The sequence below is a fragment of the Haemaphysalis longicornis genome, unplaced genomic scaffold (genome assembly GCF_048455015.1).
Source record: "Haemaphysalis longicornis isolate Haplotype H1 unplaced genomic scaffold, Haemaphysalis longicornis Haplotype H1 scaffold_10, whole genome shotgun sequence".
NCBI classification, from domain to species: domain Eukaryota; kingdom Metazoa; phylum Arthropoda; class Arachnida; order Ixodida; family Ixodidae; genus Haemaphysalis; species Haemaphysalis longicornis.
Genome location: NW_027526204.1, coordinates 41,594,969 through 41,605,913, shown reverse-complemented (window position 1 = coordinate 41,605,913; position 10,945 = coordinate 41,594,969).

The window sequence follows — 10,945 nt, the reverse complement described above, 5'->3', positions numbered from 1 at the left end:
TCTTTGTGTGCAGACCACTTTGTACCTTATAGAAGCCATCCCACAGACTTGGAACCCATTTAGGAAAAAAGACCTGCGATAGCCGATACTAAAATATGCTTGCCCTACATTCTTCCTCTTATCGCAGCAATGGGCATCTTTGTCTGGACTAGTTGCGTACGCTTTTAAATTTTAGCACAGCGGCTAACCTACGTACGCTACACTATACTATCGGCGGCGTTTAGCGGGACCCGACTGCGCATGCTCGCGCGGGCAAGACCAGGGGGGCCACCTCTCACCGGAACGAATTGCAGGGGCTCTGCGAAGCGGGCCGATCGTCCTCGCGTAACTACAATTCGCACCTGCCCAGTCGGGTCCCGGTACCAGCCGACCGTAGCGTACGCTGGCTGCAATGCTATTTTAGCATAGCGTGCTCCGTCCGCTGACGCTACGGCGGCGGCGGGTAGCGGGGCGCGACTGGGGAGAGCAAATTCGTCACGGTGGGGTGGATTAGTTCCGCGCGGCCTGCCTTCTCCATGCCCGCTCTTTCCATCCGCTGAGGGGCAACCTCCTCGCACTCCCCGCGCGCGCATGCGCAGTCCGGTCCCGCTACCCGCTAACCTTAGCGTAGCGTACGGGAGCCGCTATGCTAAAACTCTCTAATAATAAAAACTCCCACCTCCCCTCGCGGGAACCCCTGTGTAGATGCGACGCATAGGCGGACCGGCCAAGGGACCGCGTTTTATAGCGCGCATAACGTTGAAGGGACTGCGTAAGCCGGTCCCAGTCAATGACGACCTCGGCGTACTTGTAAAGCGGCGTGGACTCTAGGTGTTTGAGCCAAGCGTGGATGTTGCTTCGCCGGAGAACGGCACACCGGTTATATGCGCAGCGCGCCCGAAGGAGAGGAAACCGCGGAAGAGAGTACTGCTCATGCGCCGGCCCCAGCGCGTCTGCCGCGGTTATGACGCAGCGTGCCGCGGCTACGATGCAACACAATACACTTTAATCAAATCCAAGCCAATCCAATCGAATTCAATCCAATGCCCCTCGCGAGAGAGTGTTCGCTATCGGAGAGGAGAGGGGGTGAGCGGCGGAGAGCGCAGCTGGCGCGGCGAGGAGAATGGGGGAGGGGCGGACAACGCCGCCGACGACGACGCCGGAGGGACAAGGCGAGTGAATCAGATGCTCAGCATCTAAAACGTTTTACACTCGCCACAAGTGGTTCACTCTCGCCGCTCCCCCTTTCGCTGGCTTCTCAGATTTGCGCGCGCTTTTCCTGTTGCACAGGCAGGGCGGGAAAGTTGGGGCAGTCTAAACATGAACTACTGGCAGATAGGATAAGAACCATCATGGGCCCTATTCTCAACTGCACAAATTGCCGGCATTTCGCCCATTTTTTTTTTTTTTTTTTGCGTAAGCACGACGTTAGCAATCAGTGACGTGCTGCACCTATAGCTATGACTACATGCAGTGTAATTTGACGAGTCACTCATAAAGATCGCTACCAAGGTATCAAATATTGTGAAAGAAAGACATAAAAACACTTGGCATGTACTATAAAAATTAAGACGGTAGCTGAGGCTGACAAGATAAACACATATCTGGAGGTCAAATTTGGCGCCACCACCACAAGGCGACCGAGTAACGTTGATCCAATAGCGAGCGAAAGGCGGATGTCGAGCTTAAGAACATCACAAAATTTTTTTACCGTATCTATTTATTTCTTTCAATCGCTTTTATTAACATAGCTGGGCTCTCTGCTTCAATGCAAGCTTCGTTGCGTTATCACCTTCCCTGCAGCTACCGCCGCCACGCCCAGCCACGCCATCGTCTGCTGCTATGTTACAAGTTTATGGCGTGATCACAGAAAAAGACGGCCGCGACCATCGCTTATATGACACACAAGAGCAGCGAAGCGCTACGCCTGATAACCGCGGAGCGCACCGATGTCGCCGATTCACTCATTCGTCAAGCTCGACTGCCATCAGCGCTGCAATGAACCAAATAGTCACTTTTCATTGTTATTATTCTCTTGAGTTCGATCATGTGACCCAACAGCTTACTAGGACAAGTATGGACAAATGCCATGGATTGGGTTTTCTTTGTCATGGAGAGGCTTGTACTGCCCTCTTATTTTGCGGTTACGTCAAACAAATAATTTTTATTTTATTGCCAAACATAAAAGCAAAATACTGCATGTTATTTGTATGTTCCATGATCGCTGACTTGGAAGCAGTTGAAACTATAGTTTGTTTCGGTAGGAAACATGCTTTAAACAGCACGCATGCGAAACTGCGCCTGCTGCAAATTGCTGCACATTTCGCGGCGCCGTAAACCGGGGCAATTTTTTGCCCTATTTTGCTTGTATTTTGCGACAAAAACAGCCGCCATTTTTAAGCTGTTACGTAGCATTACGTCACTTTTACGCAGGCTGAAGTTGCCAATACATGACGTAATCGTTCCCGCCAACTGTTTAAATTACGTCACGCCTTCTCAGCCAATCACAGAGGGGGTGTGTATTACAAGCAGTATTGTTGAATAGCAAAGACAGGCTTACGTTGTCATGTCCGCTGCATTTAGTCTGATTTTTCATTGCCGGGCAAGAATTATGCGCCTTAGTAACGAGAAATAAGGCAAACCTTAGAACTGGTGTCCGTAAACGACATGAAACGTCAAAATGACGACAGCACACACAACCGCTTTGTCAACCGGAAGAACGTGACCAAAATTAAAAGCCAATCAGAAAAGACTTCCGGAAAATTGCCTGAATTGCCGGCAATTTGTGCAGTCGAGAATAGGGCCCCATACCTACCTTCTCAACCACGTTTTTTTTTTATTGTAGGTTTGGCGTTCTAAACAAAAATCAAAGCCCCTTCGTCTAACGACACCCATGACGGCAGCCGGCTATGCGCTGACTGACCTTGAACCGGCGAGCCTTTTCTAGGGTGCCTCGCGAGCGGGCGCGCATCGAGGCACCCTAGCCTTTTCGGAAGCGCGGCGCACGCGTTTTCCCTTTGTCGCCTCGCGACAGAGGGCGCGTCGGTGCCTAGGCTGCCTGCCGCCCTGACTTCATCGCGTTGCCGCAGCAAGCCCTGTTGCGCCTCCTCAATAATTTTTGCTCCGTGTCCATGACTAACGTGCGCAGTTAGCGAACGCTTTGTTTGAGTCGTTCGCATACGCCAGGCCAGTTCTAGAGCGGACGCTATTTCAGCAAAATAACGTGCGTACGCGAGGCGGCTTGCGTTTCCAACATGGCGGCAAGTAGGCGACGGGAGGTTCCCGTTTGAACCCGTTCCCATTTCACCCTTCCCGCTTGTTCCGTCCCGTTTCAACCCGGTGCAAAACGACCTTCCCGATTCGCCTTTTCCCACTTGGGCCGTTCCCGTTTGAACCCGTTCCCATTTCAACCTTACTGTTTGTTCTTTCCCATTTCAACCCGGGGCGAAAGAACGTTCCCGTTTCATATTTTCCTATTTAGCCCATTCTAGGAATAACGTACCCAGTTTATGAAAGGTTATAAAAACATTTTCATATTGTTTTTCATTTATTTCCGTTTGTTCACAGCCGCTGCGATAGCATGCTCAGTACATCCAGAGTCCTTGACTGCTTTTCAAACCTGGGCTTCACTTTTTGAGTCTAGAGACGACGACTTCTGGTTACAATTCGTCATACCAATTAACAATTTTTTAAAATTAACAAAGCCTAACAAACAAAGTAACAATTAACAAATTAATAAACAAATCTTTAAAATTAACAAACAAGTATTTTAAACTAACAAACCAAAAAATGAGAAAATAAAAAAGCCCAGAAAAGCGCCGCGGAAGCACAAATAAAAAATCGCAAAAACACCCTCACTTTTAAAGAAATCGTATTTGGCGGACTAACATATTTAATCGTTATAATAGCGCAAGTGTACATCAATGTCGAAAAGAAACAGATGAAAACTATAAAAGATAAAAAGATGTATAAAAATAATGTAACCCTATGTATCTGGATACATATGCCACATCTGGCTATAAAAAATCGCAGTCATGAGAAGCGGCGAAAATTATAAACTTAGTTTTGCGTTTTGTTGATTCTGTTTATTCCCGTCACTCTGGCGTAGTCAATTTCCATAGTAGGGCAAACCTTCAAAAACTTAATCAGCGCAGTGTCGTCTCTAGCCTAAATTTTCTTTACTAGAGAAACTTAAAATTGTCGCGGGAATACTACCTCCAAGGGCCTTTCAGACGTTCAGCGAGAAGACATCATAGTAAGACTATTAGGCAGCCAATCAGCTGAATTACTATTCGAAAGTTCTCTTACAGGCAATTTCTTACTGGAATAAGTTAACTGAACAAACAGTTAACTCGGTATCGTTAGAAGAATTTTCCCCACGTATTGTAAATATGTGTTCTGGTTGAATCGTGGTATTTTAAAATTGGAATACATTACGAATGCATATCCTTGTTCGGAACCCTTTGAGCCTATTACATATTTCTCTATTTTACTTATTTGTATGGGGCGTTTTTAAACTACGCCAACCAATACTGATGTGTTTTTATGTTCCCTCCTGCATGAGCCCGACCAGGCCGTGAAGTATCAGTAAATAAATAAAAATATCTGCCCATTACTCACGTAGGAAAGGCATTTGTAGCCAATTCTCAGATTTCTGCACGTTTTTGCCTTTTTTAAAGTCTCTCCTACGGACATCTTTGATCTATAGATCTCTCCAACCAGAAGACAAAGCTCCGCTCCAAACAATGAGCATAAGAGCGGCTGATAAATAAATTTCAGCCGCACGTACCAACACCAACTGCAGAAAAATCCAATGCGTGCATTCCTTAAGATATTGGGCATCTTTGTAGTACACTTTCGCCGCTACAAATTTTGTGTCAAGAGGGCAGTATCGGCCTAAGGCATTCGGAAACTTTTATCGGCCGTAAATATCGGTCGATTCCGGAAAATTTGGTGCATACAAGTTCTTAGTGCATGACCCGTTGCTTGTAAACACATTTTGGGGAACAGTTTTGAAGACGTTAAAACATATTTTCAGAAATTCAAATGGGTTGCTACGATGCGGGTTCAAATGAGAAGGACGTTTTGGGAACGGGCTTAAACAGGAAGAGCCCAAACGGGAAGGTCGTTTCGGGAACGGGCGCACACGGGACGGGTCAAGCGGGAAGGGCGTTTCGGGAATGGGTTCAAACGCGAAGGGGTCAAACGGGAATGGGTTCTTTGGGGCTACACCCAGCGCGACAACCGTCCACGGTTCCGCTCTTATGCGGACAGTAATTTGCTCCCGGTGGACCGAGTTCTTTACTCCGGTGTTTTTAAATACGTCGCATGTTTAGCACGTCGCTCTCTCGGGGCTCTGTATCGCCGTGACATCGCTGATTATCCGAACGAACCTTCGTAGCCAGGCCAGCGACCGAAGCTGTGTGTGTTGTGGCAGCTAATCTAGGTGGCTCTGGTTGTGGACGGGTTCGCTTCGCCATGAAATGCGACGTTGGACTTCTGCAGGTGGACAGTGCTTCCCATGCTCGGCATTATCTTTGTCGAGTGACGTACGACTCAACCTCGCATCGCCAGAGTTAAGTGACTCGCTCTTCGTTCCCGCAAACCTCGAGATGTGAGTGCCGAATTTACGACGGCCAGGAAGAGGCAACCGATCGCCTGTCAATCGCGGTTCAGACATGCAACTCATGTCGTGACGTTGTGTTCGTTTAACACGAATCTCTGGATTGTTTTGAAGTTGAATAAAATGTAAGCGTTAAACCCGGGAATGCGGTTGACGGCGTTCTGTGCGATTGCACAAAAGAGGCGCCACGGGCTTCAACATTTATTTTTTTAAACGTACTCGGGTAAGAGAATATTCGTATGTTTGGATGTTTGGGTAGTCTCAAAATGTCCAGGCGCTCCCCTGCATTCCGTTGGCAGATCAACCGGCGAGTCATTTCACAGAACATTTTACAGATGGAGCCGTAAGTATTAGCCTGTCGCTACGCTAAACAGATGAGACGCCCTACTAAAACTCCCCTCACAGCGTTTACGTAACATGACTAAAAAATTTAGCGTACGCGAAGGCAACAAACGCTATACTAAAACTCCGTAATAAAAAATTGGCCGTGTTTCTGCTCCTTTCGTTGCAAATGCCGTCAAAAGACGATAGTCTTTATCGGCTTTTGCGAAGTAAATGCCTCCCTTCGCTTTCCCGCTCACCTCTCATGTTGTTCCTCTTGAGTCGCGCTCCTCCGAATGTAAAGACGCGAAAGGTTTGCTTAAATCATTTTAAATTTCCCGCGTTCCACTGCTCCAAACCGCGTGTCTCGATGCGAACGCTGCCATAAGGTGAAGCGACGCGTTAATCGAGGCGCCCTACTTCAACGTTTATAGAACCGCGTTTCCCTACTCCACGTGCGTTGCAAGCAGAACGTGGAACCTATCTAGTGGAACCTTGCGTAACTGTTGCCGGTTGATTTCTTAAAATGGCCCCAGAAGCTATAGTGGCACGGGCGACAGCAGGCAACGGCGGAGTGAATTCTTTTTCTGCAGTTGATGAAGTATTTAATTTCACAAAAGTCAAGCATGTTTGATTTTTTTTATAAAGGAATGAATGGAACAAATCTTTATTAAAACAACAGGTGCAGTTGTTAGGGCACCCACCCGGTGGAGGCGATCCCTAGTCCGGGATCCCCTGGCTACGGCTGGCTGCGCGGGCCCTTTGCACCAGGTCAAGCTGGAACGTAGGGTCCTTGCTGGTCAACCGCGCCGTCCACTGTTGTATAGAGGGGTTGGGAATTGGGTGCAGGTCCGGCGTCTTTTGGCACTCCCACACCTGATGGTATAGGGTACCGGGCGCTGGGCAGTAGTGGCAGGTGGCTGGATAGTCTGTCGGATAAATGGCATGAAGAAGGGTACGGTGTGGATACGTGTTAGTTTGAGGTCGTCTGAACGTTGTTGCTTCATCCCTTGTGAGTTGGTGGTGTGGAATGGGGAAAATTTGCCGTTTGTGTCGGTAGTCCGCCAATATATCTGTGTAGCGCAAGAGAGGTTGCGGATTAGGTGGAGGAGGTGGTGACTGCCCCGTGAGAGAAACGGCCCGGTGTATGTAATCGCGGGCAGCGGCGTGAGCCTCCTCATTCCCCTCAAGGGATTCATGTCCTGGCACCCAAACTATATAAACTTCGGGAATGCTCTGTCTTGTTAAAAGAAGACGAAGTGCCGTTTTATAAATTCGACCTTTCTGCACGCTGCCTGAGAGTCGGTAAGTATGGTGATTGGGTATTGGGCAGTGATGATGGCGTGGGCTATCGCGGCTTCTTCGGCAGTATCAATCGCTGTCGTATTGACGGTGCAGGATGTGATCTCTTGGCCCCGTCCATTCACTACACAAGTTACGTGGGCCGGATGGTGCGGATAAGGAGATGCATCCACATAACAGGTATTTAGGTCGTTTGCATATCTGGCGGACATGGCTCGTGCTCGGGCAATTCTTCTGGCCTTGTTGTACTCTGGATGCGTATTTCTTGGTATTGGGGCCACTCGCATGTGCTGTCGAATCTTCAAAGGTATGCTTGTTTTCTGATCTTTAACCGGTGGAGTGGTATAACCTAATCGGTGAAGAGTTGCGCGCCCCGTCGTCGTTTTCTTCAGGCGCTCTATCTGAGAAGTGTGGTGCGCTTCTTGTAATTCCTCCCAACTGATATGTACGCCTAATTGTAATAATTTAGATGTCGATGTCTTCGAGGGTAGTCCGAGCGCAGTCTTGTAGGCTTGGCGAATAATTATATTTCATCTGGCTTTTTCGTTCGTTTTAAGGGCCAAGTACGGTGTTCCATAGGTGATTCTACTTATGAGTACTGCTTGTATTATTTTGAGCGTGTCAGGTTCTTTGAGGCCATATCGTCGATGTGCGACGCGCTGAATTATGTGTGTCAGCTGGTTGACAGTCTTCTGGAGGGGAGCGATTGTGTGGAGCCCAGAGCCATTTTTAGGGATAACAAGTCCAATAATTCTCAAGTGAGGCACAGTTGGGACGGGTTGCTCATTTATGAATAGGTCCGGGTCTGGGACGGTGGACTTGTTTTGTTTCGGGGTACCAGCACTAAGTGTCAAAAGTGCCGATTTATCTGGGGCACATTCAAGACCTCGTTCTCGAAGGTATCTTTGCGCCTTGTCTATAGCGGCTTGAAGTGCTTCTTGTTGCTCACCCATGGATCCTGTAGGCGTCCAAAAGGTGAGATCATCTGCGTAGATGGCGTGAAAAAGGAGGTAAATATCTTGCAATAATGGTGGGAGGTCCTTCATGGAAAGGTTAAACAAACGTGGCGAGATGACTGACCCCTGTGGGGTGCCACGAGCGATCGTCTTGAAAGGAGCAGACCGTAATTGTCCAATTCCAATGGTCGCGGTGCGTTTCGTGAGGAAGGCTGCGACGTAATTGTACACTCTCTGCCCACAATTAATGGATGAAAGGCCCTGAAGGATAGCGTGGTGACTGATGTTGTCGAAAGCACCTTTTATGTCTAGAGCCAGGATGCAGCGCTTATGGTTCTTGGGAAGCCGGTCAAGAATGTCTTCTTTAATTTGAATGAGTACGTCCTGAGTGGATAAGTGTGGGCGAAACCCATACATAGTGTTGGGAAAATGGTCATGGTCTTCAATGAATGGGGAGAGACGATTTTGGACCATATGTTCAAATAATTTTCCTGCGCAGGATGTAAGCGATATGGGTCTCAAGTTCCCTGTTGTTAACGGCTTTCCAGGTTTAGGTATTAATGATACATCAGCATGTTTCCACTGTGGAGGGATTTGTCCCGTTACCCAATTATTATTTATATAGTCTAGAAGGGCTTCTAATGATTCACAATCGAGATTTCGGAGGAGCTTATTCGGAATTTTGTCCTTTCCAGGTGTAGTGTTCCGGGTGAGGTTTCGTGCGGCGGCTTCTATTTCGGCAAGGGTAAAGGGGGCATCCAGTTCGGGGTTAGGGGTGCCATTGTACGGTAGGAGAGGAAGCGTAAGTTGGGCGCTGTCTTTCCATGGCTTTTGTAGCTCCTCGAGGAGTTCCGCCTCTGTTCCGGGATATTTATGAAGAAGCCTCTTTAATTGATGGGCTATGGATGATTTAGATTCCTTGTTTCCCATGAGGGATCGAAGCAGATGCCATGTTCTACGGGTACTCAGTGTACCCTGCAATTGCGTACAGAATTGAGCCCAGTTTTGTTGGCTTAGTGTTTTAGCATATTCAGCTGCTTCCTGCGTTAATTTAGCTATTCTGTTACGTATTTTTGGATTTGTTTTGTGCTTGCTCTATCGCTTAGTTAGCCCTCTTCGGGCCTCCCACAGATGAAAGAGGTGTGCATCTACAGCGGGGCAATCTTCCGTAAGAGGCAAATGTTTCGTTTGTTTCTGGAAAATTTCCAACATTCTCTGTGCCCATTCTTCGATGTCTTGAATGGGACCGGTCGGTGCCAATTCGCGGAATTTCTGCCAATCAGTTATGCGGGCAGTGCCGATCTTTTGTGAATCAGTGCGATAGTTCGAAATTTGCAATTGAATAATGTAATGGTCACTGCCCAGCGTTTCAAAGAGACATTCCCATGTTGGATCATTAACTCCATGTGTTAAAGTAAGATCTGGGGTAGTGTCTCGAGAGACACTATTACCGAGCCGGGTCGGAGTGTCCGGGGCATTGCACAAGTGCAAGCTATTACCTCGTATGGCATCGTAAAGTTGTTGTCCTTTTTTGTTGTCCCTATTGTATCCCCAAGCTGTGTGTTGCGCATTAAAATATCCTGTTATTACCAAAGCATGACCCCTAGTGCGCTGTTTAACCGTTTTGATGAGGCGGTCAATCTCCCCTAGGCCGGCCGTCGGAGGGCTATAGATATTTAGAAGGAAAAGGCTATTCTGATTTTTCTTTGGTGGGAGAAGCTCGATAAAAGTGTAGTCAATAGATGTGGGCAGGGAGTGTACTTGCGCTGCTTTACTCGTCTGTACGAGTATCGCTGTCCTCCTCTGTTGGTCCGTGGTGTAAGTTGTGTAGCCTCGGAGATGCACTTTGTCCGTGTCTGTTTCTTGTAGCGCAATGGCGATGGGCGAGTGTTGAGACGCGTAGAAAGACAACGATGCTTGTTTGCTGCGAAACGAACGACAGTTCCACTGCCAAATAACTGTTGGTGGGTTCACAGGACACTTAGGGACCACCATTATTGCAGGTTTACCATTCGTCCTCTGAAGCCATGGCACTGGTCGATTGGCTGGGCGGGTCGTTGGCAGGGTTGTCGTTCGGAGCAGTGGTCGAGTTTCCGAGGCTTTGGTGTTTATTCTTTTTGCGGGTCTTCCTTTTCACCGACTCTGCAGCCTCTTGTCGTTGCTCCAATGTTGTGATACGGCGTTCCATAGTTTCACTCAGGGATCTGATTAGATGTTCAATACGGACGAGGTCAGGTGTCTCAGGGGCCTGGAAAGTTGGCTGCACTGTGTTGGAGGGCGTCACTATTTCTGGGGCTTGCTGTGCAGGAGGCGCCTGAAGCGCTGTGAGGCGGGCTAGTAACTCCTCGATGCGACGCTCTAGGTTTTCGCTGTGAGCCGCCTGCATTTCAAGTTGCTTTCTGAGTTGTGCGTTTTCCTGTTGTAGCTGGTACGTGCGAGCGTCGTCAATCGGCGCCTGCGCGAGGACGGGTTGGGCTGGTAATGAGGGGAAATCTCCCTGCTGCGGTATCCCCGAGGCAACTACAGGATACCAGTTGGCGAGTTGCATGGGTTATAAAGGAGCACTGCAAATATCACTTCTGTATTGATTTGTTGTCTCATATTTGCGTAATGTCTTGTTCTTCTTCAACAATGTTGACAAGTATGAACATAACACCGGACATAGACGGGTAGATTTAGCTGTGACTATATAAGACTATTGCGCACGCATTGTTTTGCTTTGGCCGGGGGGCTGAATCGAGTCACAGACAGACCGACGGACAGA